A 13,629-nucleotide genomic window follows, 5' to 3' on the forward strand; every position below is an offset into this window, starting at 1 on the left:
ATCAACATGTCTATTTTGGAGTTTTCTTTTTTGATACACTATTCAGAAATTCAGGCCAAAATAAGTAAAATGCTTTCAGTTTACAAATATAATTTGATGTAATTATTTTTCTTATTAAGTTAAAATAATACTTTTCTTTCAGGTGAACCCTTTGGGCTGGAGTCAGATTTGAAGGCAGGAGAATTTTACCCTGCAGAGAAGTTTCCATAAATGAATTATTCAGACATCTCTCTTTTCTCCTTTTGACTATTTCACGTTGGTCCGCATATGAGTCTCCCCTGAAATGGCAACTGATGGTAGGGTAGGAGCATGAGGCATCAAAGGCATTAGAATATTTTAAGAGCCAGGGCACTTGGGTAGCTGAGTTGGTTAAGCCTCTGCCTTCAGCGCAGGTTCTGATCCCAGGGTCCTGGGAAAGAGTCCCACATCCGGCTCCCTGCTCAGTGGGGGGTCTGCTTCTCCCTCTCCCTCTGCTATTCCGTCTGCTACTCCCCTTGCTTGTGCTTCCTTGCTCTCTCTGTCAAATAAATAATTAAAATCTTTAAAAAAAAAGAATAAGTGCTTTAAAATCTCTATTATATTGATTATTTTAATCTAATTTCACTTTGTTTTGAAACCCTCTGCTGAAATATTTACATAGAACGAAGGCACATTTTGTGACTATTTTTCATAACTGAACTATGACATCATTACTTTTCATCTTATATGGACTAAGTGAGGGAAGAGAAAGAGAAATTCCAAACAATAGATAATCCAGCCATAATATGTATCTGGCTATGAGGTGTCCTACAGACACACTTAACTTCCTCTTATGAACAGCTATAGTCACCTGTGGATGGGGTTTTATATTCAGCAGCTCACAGTTTTACTGGGTGACAGACTAATAAAACCAGTGTGGCCACAGATAGAAGAAACAGAGTATCCATTTGTAAATGTCTTAAAGTTGACTAAAACTTATGCCAGGCTCCCCAGCCTGCAAATGCATGACGGTATAGAGGAGGCAGATCGGCTTTATGGAATCGTAATGCAGAGAGACAAAGTTCCCATAGTTTGACTCTCTTCTCATTGCACACAATTAATATTAAAAAATGAAATTCTCGGGTTCTTTTCTCTTCGCGTCTTTAAACAGTGAAGGAGTAGGAATATCTTTCACTCCAGGAAGCTGCTGTGATCATGTGCTAATTGGCACACCAGGTGCCTAGTGCCCTCAGCCCAGGTGTCCTCCGACCACAAGCTGAGCAGAGTCAAGGTCGGACTGAGCTACGCAGCTCCTTCTTTGGCATCTATAGCTGCTCTCCATACTCACTCTGTCTGCAGTGATCCCTTTGCTTCAAATGTCCTTCTGGCTGAAACAAATTTCATCTTTAACCAGGAATATATATGTAGAGAGAGAAACCTTGTAATTAATGCATTTCTATACTGAATCAATGTTTAGAATAAACAGTCACTTTTATATTTCAATATTGGTGAAATCAAATTTTATATGCTATACATGTAACGAGACATGGCCTGCTATACATGCCATAAAATAGGAGAGTGTGGGTTTTATTATTATTTTTTAATGTAGAATATAATTTGAGCAGCTTATTCCACAGAGGGTGTGTGAACAGGAATGTACTGAGATAGGGAAGTGACCATGCATAGGAGGAGGTAATCCTTCCAAAACGAGATCTGTTGTGTGTCTACCTCCCCTTTGGTTGCATTTTGGGGGCACGCAATAGATCATGTCCATATTATTTGGCGAAGATCAGCACTAGTTGCCGGATGAACACAGATCAGATAACGATTCAAATATTAGCCTTTTAATAATCAGAGATAGTTTGCACAACTTATCTTAGAGCTAGAGCAAGTTGGCTAGCTCATACTTCTCACCTGAATTAGTCACACTTGTCCACTCAGTCTCTCCTAGAAATACAAAACCTGCTCCTAAAACCACAGCCCATTCTTGGTTATAGATGAAATGTACCTTCCCTATAGCAAGAACTGAGAAGTGGCTAAGCCAGATGGGTCCAGCGTCTTTGCTCAAACACATCCAATGGAAATGTCACTGCTTCTCTTCTGAGAAGTGTGAGGACCATCCAGGAAGTCAGGGAGCACCAGATGGAAACAAACAGATCTAATCCAATTCACATATGATCACAGAGGCATAAGGGGAGAAGTATACAGTCTGTATAAAGAAGTCTGAGTATGGGACTAAAATATAGACTATTTGTTCTAGAGGCAACTTAGAGATCACCCAACAAAACTAACATCTATTTCACAGGTAGGAAATGAAATCATAGATTAGGTATGACATTTTCCCAGGTTTTTTTTGTTTTGTTTTGTTTTGTTTTTTTGGTTGTTTGTTTACTGTTTATTAACCTGGGAATGATTTACATTCTTCCTAACCAAACATCATTCCTTCTGTTTCTCTTAAAAGAAACCGGAGAGAAATTCAGTTTTCTCCCCTCACTGATAACGGGAAAGATGAAGTCTTAGTATAAATTCATTCAGGGCGGGGCGCCTGGGTGGCTCAGTGGGTTAAGTCATTGCCTTTGGCTCAGGTCTGATCTCAGGGTCCTGGGATCGAGGCCCGCATCGGGCTCTCGGCTCAGCAGGGAGCCTGCTTCTCTCTCTCTCTCTCTCTCTGCCTGCCTCTCTGCCTACTTGTGATCTCTGTCAAATAAATAAACAAAACCTTTAAAAAAAAATAAATTCATTCAGGGCCACCCAATTTCATAAGCAGGTTCCTGGGAGATGTGCGAACCTAAGATGTGGACTCAGCCTGTGTGTGGGTATGGCCCACTGATATTGGAAAATGTAGCCTGAAACCCCCACTGGACCATACATCATAATGCAGGGTTTGTTTTCCCCCTCTCTGTTTTTGTTTGCTTTTTTGTCTATTTTTCAGTACCTAGATTAATGTCTGGCACAGAGTAGGCACTCAATACACATTTGTGAATAAAATGTCGCTAGAGACTCACCGCTATCAACAATTAACAGGCAGGCCAAGCTGAAGGTGTGTCACACAGCGTAAGTGAGGGTCATGACGAGGTTCTGGTGGGAATCTTGAGCTCCGCAGCTAAGACTCATGGAGCCCTACTGTGTGTTGAGCCCCAAATCCTGAACTGCCACCTCTGACTCCCAATAATCACCCCATACTGTGGGACTACCATCACCCCAGTTTTGCAGAAGAAATTTTTCAACCAAGCTAAACAAATCGCTGAAGATCACCTGTTTAGCAGGTAGCAGAAACAGGACTCACATCTAGGTGCTTAAATCTTGTTTAATGGAAAGCAGATGCCCCATGTGGTCCAGGCTCAGTGTTTCTAGAAAACTAGTAAAGACGACATCCTTATGCACCCAGCGGGCTCTACATACAGCTCCTCTGTCTTTGTCCTCATGCAAGACCTCATCTGGGTGATATCTCCTGCTCTAGGCTGGGGACTGTATTCTGTGCACCTAACTGCATCTTCATCATCTCTGTAGCCAGCAAAACAGAGGAACACAGCATATGGACAGTCCCACTGGAAAACTTAACCGTCAGCGAGAGTGATGCTTCCATTCACTAGACCTGGTGATTGTACTGAATGAAACTAAGCATTGTGAAACCCAATATGAGAAAAAATACAGCTGATATAAATTTAATGGCATTTATTCTCAGTGAGGACAAGCTCAAGTATCCCAAGGGGTCTACGATGCCAGGCACTTGTGGCTGTATTGAATATTAAGTCATGTTCAGACAGAGTTTTAACACAGGTGTTGATAAAGAAATGCCCTTGGCAGGAAGGCACTCGTTGAAGCTAAGTAAGTATGTGATTCAAGACCTGATATTAATGGAGAAAACATTTCAATTAAACATATTAATGTTTAATCGAAAACAGAGGTCACAAACTCAAGCACCCACTGAGCAGTGGAAAATACCCAAAATAAGAGAATTGCATTCACTGAAACATGGGGAAGTGGTCATTTGTTCTTTCTAATCTAGCCCAGTAAACTGCCATTGTCCCTGTGTTGTCCGCTCTTTCCGTTATGAAACAGAACTTGGAAATGCAGCTTTTCACGTGGAATCTTCTGATTTTTAAATGTTAGCAACAATGAATTACATTTAAAAGATTATGAGAGGAAAATGAAATTTATTAGAAGACCAACTATGACTTGTAGGTCTCCAGATGACATCAGGTGCAAAGAGAAACGTTTTTTTTTTTTTTCTCCTAGACAGAGGGATGACATCTATAACGCAAAAAAGCCCATTGCTTTGTAAAGTCAAGTGGGTCCCCTAGGATGTACTAGGAGACATGCTGGCATTCGTCATCACAGATAAGCCAAATATGGTGCCTGTTAACAAAATGTGGAGGGAGAAGAGAGAACCAGATGCACAAATTGGGAGCTGTGGGGAACCCGGTCAACCAGGGCCACTTTCTGGAAACATGGTTTCTCTCTGTGGTGATGCATAGATGCCATTTCTTTCTTTAAAAAAAAAAAAAAAGATTTTATTTATTTGACAGAGAGCGACACAGGGAGGGAGGGAACACGAGCAGGGGGAGTGGGAGAGGGGGAGTAGGCCTTCCCCTGAGCAGGGAGCCCGAGGCGGGGCTTGATTCCAGGACTTTGGGATCATGAACTGAGCCAAAGGCAGACACTTAACGAATGACTGAGCCACCCAGGCACCCCAGGAAGGCCATTTCCTAAATATGTTTGCAGCACAGTGAGAGGTGTGGCTCCAAGTCTGATCACTCTGGCTCATTTTGCTTAAAGCAGAGCAGACGGGGGAGATTACTCTTCATTTATACCATAATTTTGGAATATTCTTATGAGAATTTGGGGGAAGTCTTGATATAACATTTTTAAAAATTGAAATAAATACTCAAATATCTTATTCACTAATGACTCAGAAGTCATTTTAGTGAAAATTAAGTATAATTATACTAAATCTAAATTTGTCAATAAACTAAAAGAAAAAATGACTTTTACATCCACTATAATTATATATGTAAAATTATATATATTCATAATTACATAGATACATATGACACAGGTATATATGTACATACATACTGTGTGTTTGTGTATATAAAATCCCTAACAGATATGCCAAAGTTGAACAAAACATTTCATGCAAAACAAAATTATTGTGAAGCTGGCAGCAAAGGTGAAAGTGATAAAATGACTTCCTTTTAAAATTTTACTTTTGTCTACTTTATACAGAACTATTTGGGATAATCCCAACTTATTTAGACGTCAGAGATTTCTAAACGAAAACAGGAAATGAAAGTCTTGAGGACAGAATGTTGATATTTGGAACGGGGCTCTGGAAGTGTCTCGGGGAAGAAACTGAACAAAAGGAGAGATGCATTTCATCATTCCAGTGGCTCGAGCTGAAGGAGACTGGACACCCACAGGCAACTTAGCCAAGAAGCCAGAACGTATCAACTCCAAACAGAATCCCAATTCTGTTTGCCAAACAGAAACCCAATTCTGTTTGTGTTCTTAGATTCTCAGACTGGGTGGAAGATTTCTTGTGTAATTCAAAAAGATTAATGGGGTTCAAAAATCATTTGATAAAAGCAGATTAAAGCTCCCACACCTTGAACTACTACTAGTTCCTGTCCCTGTCTATCATCCTAATGTAGGAAGTGTTTTTTCAAAGTGTGTCATAGCCTCAGTTCTAATATACGAGATCTTGTCTCCTGAGACTCTTCTAAGAAGATAATGAAGTGTGATGTAATTCGGGGGGTCTGAAGTCCGTGTCTCATGTGGTCGTATTCCTGGTGTCACTGAGGAAGTGCTGTGAGTGGGGAAGAAGGGACAGATGGCTGGTGGACTGAGCCAGCAGCACAGGACTCCGTCTACCTTCTTTTTACCACAGCTCCCAAAAGAGAGGTACACTTATATCTGTTTTAAATATAGGGATCAGAATAAGAACAAGGTTCTGGTATTAAATATACTTCTTTCAGTTGCCTAGGAAATAACAGATGCTCAAGGAGGTTCAGAGAAAGGAGCTAAAGTCACCTAGAACACCAAAGAAGATTTAATGGTGATGAGAAGTAAGCTATGTTAGGTATAGGAAGGTAGGGAAAAGCACATGAGGGCCAATTTCTTCAAAACCCATTTTTATATCAGCTCTTATATTTTCTGTGTTAACTATTTAACTTTGGAGAAAACTGGTGTTTTTACCATGTCACAGATTTCTTCTCATACCTGCTAAATACACTTGCGTATTGCTTTGTTAGGGAAACCCTAACAAAATACCAAAGTCTGGGTGCTTTCAACAACAGAAATTTATTTTCTCACAGTTCTGGAAGCTGAAAGTTCAAGATCAAGGTATTGGCAGGGTTGGTTTCTCCCAAGGCCTCCCTTCTTGGTTTGTAGGTAGCTACCTTCTTACATGGCCTTTTCTCTGTGTGCACACATTCCTGGTATCTCTCCTTTTTCTTAATAGGACACCAGTCATATTAGATTATAGCCTCCTCTAAGAGCCTCATTTTAACCTAAAGCGAGAATCATCCCAGTAGACCAACGAGCCGCCCCGAGCCTCATTTTAACCTAACTATACCTTTAAGGACCTCATCTCCAAATACAATTTTATTCTGCGATACCGGAGAGTTGGACCCTCAACATACGAATTGTGTGGGGGAGGGGAAATACAGTCCATAACATGTTATGAGGGGGAAAGAAAAGATAGCAATTAAAAAATATATATTTTTCAGGGCGCCTGGGTGTCTCAGTAGGTTAAGCCTCTGCCTTCAGCTCAGGTCATGATCCTAGGGTCCTGGGATCAAGCCCCGCATTGGGCTCTCTGCTTAGCGGGGAGCCTGCTCTCTCTCCCCTGACTCTCTGCCTAGTTGTGAGCTCTGTCTGTCAAATAAAGAAATAAAATCTTTAATATATATATATATATTTTTTTTTTCAGTGTGGTACCCAACACTAAGTATGTAGTCCTTTAATTAAAAGTGGTAGTGAGCTAATGCATATAAGGAACATAAAATGGACAGTTTGAAAGACCATGTATTTCAGATTGAAGGGTTAAGGAGAACCATATAAAGGACTTAGAGTCAAAGCTGGGAGATAAGAGCAGATCTCAGATCTAATGCACATGGGGAGGGAGAGGCTCTAGCTACTGACCTCCCCACTAGGACATAGCAATGGAAGCAGAGAAGTTAAAATAATTTGGAGACATCGAGAATTAGTGTCAGGACTGGGTCTTTCTTTCCAAATAAACATAAACCCAGCATTATCCTTGGAAATAAACAAATTGGATTGCTTGTCCTTTCTTGTAAAATCTTTTGAAATTATTTATATTATCCCCATGACAGTGTGTCAAACTGAAACTATTCTTCCTTTTTTTTCTGTAAAAAAACCTGTCAAATCTTCTGTGTACTCAACAATTATGGGAATGACTAGACCACTACAGGAATCTGTTTATCTGGTATTTTCTTTAAAGAATTGTATCTTTCTAGCCTCTTGTTTTTGTTGTTTTTTTCTAAGCAATACAACAAATATGATTCTATACTTTTATTTTCACACATTGTATTGTAAAATGCTGATTTTCACTTTTACTGTGCTCCTAAGATGTAATTAAATAGGATACTATAAGCTTTTTATTTAATTCATGGTTTACATTTTATGTATTTTTAAAAACATAGATAAAACAAGGAAAGGGAAGTTTATTTTATTTTATTTTTTAAAGATTTTAGCTATTTATTTGACACAGAGAGAGAGAGTGAGAGACGGAACACAAGCAGGGGAAGTGGGAGAGGGAAAAGCAGGCTTCCTGCTGAGCAGGGAGCCTGATGTGGGGCTCGACCTGGGACCCCAGGGATCACGACCTAAGCTGAAGGCAGACACTCAACTGACTGAACCACCCAAGCACCCCAACGAAAAGGAAGTTTAAAAGCAAAATTGGAATAACCTTCCTTGTTCATTTAATATCTAAAAATGAGTAACTTTTAATTATATGTATTTATCTGGAAGTAACATATTTTATACATTATAATCCAAAGCGATACAGTGTACCAAAATATTATATTGAAATAACTTACATTAACATACACACTTTAAATAATCATCTGGAAACCACACACAGAATTCTTTATGACTATAGAGCAGTTGATAGCATATGGATTTAAGCATCAGTGATAATCCAAGATGAGTAAAGTCCCCAAAATCATTACATCTGAAGCAAAAACGCAGAGTCATAAGAATTAGACCTCTTGCTACACACAAGCATCTACAGATAACTTCCTGTCCTTCTTGTAGCTACAACCCCTTGGGGCTCTTTGTCACATTATGAGGACCAAGACCCGTCTAGAAACATTATCCACTTCATGATGTGAGCGAGCACAGAATGTGTCTGCTTCAAGAGGTTTTCAAAGAAGAAATCTTGCACCAAAATTCAGAAAGGCATCGATATACTGCCGTATTGCAATTCTCTAATTTCATCCCAGTTAAGCCCAACATGAAGGTGTGATACCAATCCAGGCAACAGGATGAGAAATCATCCTCTTTTGAGAGGCAGAAGGGGATTTTACCATTTACATAATTACTAATTGGGCTGTGAAGTCTACAGATGCTTCCGGGCCCTCCAGCTAGGTGGATACACAGCATGATATTTCTGATTCACACAGGACTTCCCCCACAAAATCCAAGATTCATACTTAAAGCAAAGAAAACAGTACCCGACTACGTACACCTTAAATCAGAAATAGCTAACGGGAGCTGTTTTATGGCCTAACAGGCTATAAAGCAAATTTTCTGTAGGGAGTACACTGCTGGCTTTCTCTTAAGATAAGAGTAATAATGCAGGAGGCAGGCAATGGATTCCCCATCACATACATTTTTAACACGGAGAGAGCCAAAATAAATAAAAATCATAAAACTTTATAGGTCTTCCCCTTTCCTTCAAGTTGTTTACTGAGAGTAGCTCACTTCAACTCAGTGTAACCCTCAGGCGCCCCCCTGCAGGAAGCTACAACAGACACACCATACCACTGCCATTCCTCTCTGTGGATGGAAACATGTGGCATGAATGAATTTTCCAGCTAAGCGAGATAACCAAGCTCCCAAAAGTGTATTTTAATGACTCTTCAAAAAAGTCTTTTTGGGTTCCTGGTGTTTGAAAATGCACTTACTACACACACTTTCATATTTTCCAGACTTTATAGTGACTTTTTTTTCTATAGGTCCTGCACTGAGCTGGAAGCATTTTATGCTCTCTTGGTCATACTTCCCTCCCAGCCCCAGTACTTGGTTTGCTTTATCATTTTAATGACAATCTCTCCAACTTCCCTGCAAACTCCACAGAAACATGTTGGCTGACTTCCCGTTGTAGCTACAGTGTCCAACACCGTTTCAGGCACGGAGCAGACAACCAATTAGTGGTTTGCTCCGTCAGTGGATCTAGTTGGAGGAGGAGGAGGAGAGGTTTTAGCAAAAGAAAGGTCTGAGATTTTCTAGTTTGGATATTATTTCCAGCTTGTCTGCTCCCAGTTTAACTTCTACCTCATAGCCTACATCTCCTCTGTCTGCAAATCCGTTCAGTCGTCTCACACTTGTTTAAGCTATAAGATGAAAGTCTCATCAAATGAGTCTTTTTTTTTTTTTTCCATTACATTTTTATGGCCCCAGATACCAGCTAGAAATTAGCTGCCTGTCTCTCTCCCCGGAACCAGTGTCAAAGTATATCCCAGGCATTCAGGAAAACTCTCCAATAGTAGTACCTCAAACATGTTCCAGAATGTCACTATATTTCTCCCACTCTAACCTCTTTGTCTTATCAATGCACATACATACAGGCAGCTGACCATGTCATTGACTTCATGAGAAACATCAGTTTTTCTAGTACCATCTGTCACTTCTCCTGCCCACTCTGAGACTGAGAAGCAGTCACTCTTTTCTCCCTATAATGTTTATACTCAAGGATGAATGTTGGCATTTACCTACTCTACAATGGCACAACCGAGAGTTACTGGTAATTCTAAAGAAAGCCTACTTGAAGGTTTGGGGATATTGGAAAGGACTGCACCCTCCACTCCCCTCCAAAAAAAATCAAGTCCTGTAACCTACTGCCCAGACCTAAGCCCAGACTGTGCCCAGGACCTCATCCTGAACCAAGTCCCTGCTCTCTTTGTTCCCTATGGACAGGTGCCCTTCCCCCAGCACCCTATCCCCATTAGAACTGTTCACTCCAGCTTTTGCACACTCAGAGGCTGGTCAAACACAGAAACAAATTAGCCTTCTCTCAGTCCTGGACGGGGCGGTGAGGGGGGCAGTTTGTCTTCTGACCCTTGTCCCAGGCATAACCTCTGAATTTCCGCTTCCTACCCTAGGATTAACCCCTGCCAGGGATGACTAAAGCCAAAATGTTTCTTTCATTCAGGGCCAAGTTTAGGTCCCACAGAAGAAAGCTGGTCATATAATCTCAACAGATACTCGTATTTGTGCTTTCCAAAATCTGGGATATTTATTCCCATTTCATTGCCATATTTCTACTAAAATTAGAAAAACAAGCATTTGTCTTGATTTGTTCCACTTTTCTCAAGCTTCTTTGTCCCACTGCCAAAGACAGAAGCTCTAGCAGTCTTTGAATATCTTCCGTGTCAGGCAATGTAATAAGCATCTTTAAATTACTAATTTAAACACAAACCATGGAATAGTTACTGATAGTATCTTTTTTGTAGAAGACAAGGCTCAGAAAGAGGAAGTGATATGTCTGAGTTCCTTCTGCTGATAATAATTTAATCCAGGATGAACATCTACATCAAACTCAATTCAAAGCTTGTATGGTTTCCATGATGGTAATGGTTTCCAGAGTATATCCCTTAATTCACATGAAATTTTGGCAGCATTTTAATATATAAAATTAGGCTTCTAGTCAAAATAAAGATCAAGAGCTTAGAACTTGGCCCCTTTGTTTCTCACGCCACCACCCATAAGGCTAGAAACCTAGAGGTAATATGTAGGATGGATTTAGGGAAACCATCTAAGTATATATGAAATGATTGAAATACATTCCAAAGTTACATCATTCAGAAAATCAATTTCAGGTAGATTAAAGCTTAAATGAAAAAAGGAAAATTTTGAAATGTTTAGAAGAAATTATTCATAGAAAAATAAGGAAAAATTCTTAAACCAGGTGCAGAAAATGCAATCTGTAAGAAAAATGACTACCTCATTTAACTACATTGACATTTAGAATTTCTGCTTAAGAAAACACAAAAACAAAAGCAAAAAACAAAAACAAAAACCCAAAAGCAAAAACAAGCCACAGAGTAGGAAAAGATGTTGTCAACACATACAACAGATAGAGGAATTGCATCCGGAATTAAAAAGAATTTTTTCAGAGCAGTATGAAAAAGTCATCAGTACTGCCTTCCCATACCCCCTCAAAATGAGCAAAGTTTTTGAATAGGCAGAAAAGCAAAAAAAGAAAAGGAAAAGCCAAGTAACATGAGCTGTCACCCATCTCAGTAATAATCAGTGAAGTATATATTAAAATGCCCTAAATTATCAGTTCTCACTTAGTAGACTGGTCACAATTTACAAGTCTGACAATATAAACAATGTTGAGTTTTTGGAGAAATGAGAACTTGCTTTCCCTCTTGTTCAGGGTGTAAAGGGTACAACCAATATGAAATTTGGAGATTTTTAATAAACTTGGAAGATGCACTTACTTGATATTCAGCAATTCCATTAGAGAAGCGGTCGCACGTATGCATGAGAAGGCACGCGTTGTCCACTCCAGCTTTCTATCTTCTATATTGCTGGAAAACTGGAAACGAGTTAATGCTTGTAAATGAGATGCCAGGCAAATGTAATTATGTTGCAATTACATAATAGAATACAACGGTGTAAACCGGTATACTAGCCTTCCATGACTCGTGCACAGGGATAATTGGCACAAAATTCAGTATCTTGTGGATTGTGCATATACATTTTTATTGATTCTATTGCCTGTTGTTACACGAGAAGAGGAAGCTGTGATGTGGATAGAATGCTCACAAAAATACAATTTTGGGGGCTCCTGGGAGGCTCGGTCAGTTGAGCATCCTTCTTTTGGTTTTGACTCAGGTCATGATCCCTATGCCCCGGGATGGAGACCTGCCTTGGGCTCTGTGCTCAGCACGGACTCTGCTTGTCCCTCTTCCTCCCCTGCCCCCGCTCTTCCCCCCACAGGCACACTCTCTCTCTCAAATAAATAAAATCTTGAAAAAAATTTTTTTAAATACGATATTTTTTCTATTTCTGTTTCGGCTTACACTCTGAATATTGCATTTATATAAATTATAAATTCCTTCTACTTCTGTGAACTCACATCAAGGGGGAAGAAAGGCCTATGGATGGCAAATCTGTGTCATAAAATTCATGGATTTGGTCTAGACACGGGGGTGCTCTTCAGACTCTCTGACAAAGGAACTAGACTAAGGAACTTTGACTTCAAACTCCAGGTCACAGAAACTTGGCATTAACTAAATTAAAACGAAATTTGGCAACTGAGAATAGGAAGCAAAAACTATTATAAAACCTTAAAAGTCAAGGATCATTGACTGATTGATTAAGAAGCTCTCCACACCAACAAAACACTTTTGTTTAGTTCTTTTTTTTTTTTTAAGATTTTATTTATTTATTTGACAGAGAGAGATCACAAACAGGCAGAGGCAGGCAGAGAGAGAGAAGAGGAAGCAGGCTCCCTTTCAAGCAGAGAGTCCGATGCGGGGCTCGATCCCAAGACCCCGAGGTCATGACTCCAGCCGAAGGCAGCGGCTTAACCCACTGAGCCACCCAGGTGCCCCCTTTTGTTTAGTTCTTAATGAGTGTTTTCAGGTGTCTATTCTAAGCCAGGCATAAAATGGATGACCGAGATACATCCCTAACTTCAGAAGCTCTTCAAGGGAGAGGCAAATATTGATAATTGTGTATATGCATGAGAATATATACATAGTTATGCATACATATTTTTAATTGTTCTAAGACTGGCCGTAAAAAATTCAAGCTTCCTCTCACTCTTCTCATGTAAATAAGGTGGGTGTGCGCTTGAAAATTCCTATGCAAGTTCTGTTTTGTAAAAAGTCCCTGACAGGGTGAATGTCCTTTTTCAATCAAGTATATTTGTATAGTTCTGCTAATTCACTTATTTGCACAGCTGGTTCTTTATTCGTTCACGCCTCTGTGCTAACTTGGCCTGTTTTAGGCAGAGCTCTGCACGCTTTGTGGTCCTCACCGGGTCTCAGTGTAACTTGAACTGTTCTGCCTGTAGTTTGACCTTCATCTATCTGTTTAGAATTGCCAAGGAGTCTGCCACATCAGTGTAGGCGAGAACAGGGCCGTTCAGAATCCAGCACCTTGGGAAGAGGGTTTCAACGCCTTTGGAGGGCTGAAATTCAGCTCCTGTCCTAGCAGGGCTTAGCTCAGAGTCTGGAACATAAAGTCATTCAGCATGGACTCAGATGAATCACTCCTGAAGCATTTACTGGCAATCTTCATTGGGTCTTCATGGGCTCTGTGGGCTATGGGAAAGTATTGTGTGCAAAGGCTCTCTGAAGTCAAAGTTGTGGCGGGCGGTGAAATGATTTATAAGGGGATCTCTCTTTAGTTAACAATATACTCTACGTATTTCAGAGGATTGAGAAATGGAACCTGATGAGGGAGCAG

At 40.1% G+C, this 13,629-nt stretch overlaps 1 long non-coding RNA gene across 3 annotated transcripts in view; it reads right to left on the bottom strand.

Annotated features, from left to right (window-relative positions):
* Positions 1 to 13,629, bottom strand: part of LOC101679630 — a 118,842-nt gene that overhangs the window by 41,878 nt on the left and 63,335 nt on the right. For all 3 annotated transcript variants that reach the window (XR_001182233.1, XR_200683.2, XR_006601981.1), the window contains exon 6: positions 11,652 to 11,749. This is a non-coding gene — a long non-coding RNA (uncharacterized LOC101679630). The remainder of the gene's footprint in view (positions 1 to 11,651; positions 11,750 to 13,629) is intronic.

Source organism: Mustela putorius, unplaced genomic scaffold (genome assembly GCF_011764305.1).
Source record: "Mustela putorius furo isolate JIRA1106 unplaced genomic scaffold, ASM1176430v1.1 tig00003854_pilon_pilon_pilon, whole genome shotgun sequence".
Classification (NCBI taxonomy): Eukaryota; Metazoa; Chordata; class Mammalia; order Carnivora; family Mustelidae; genus Mustela; species Mustela putorius.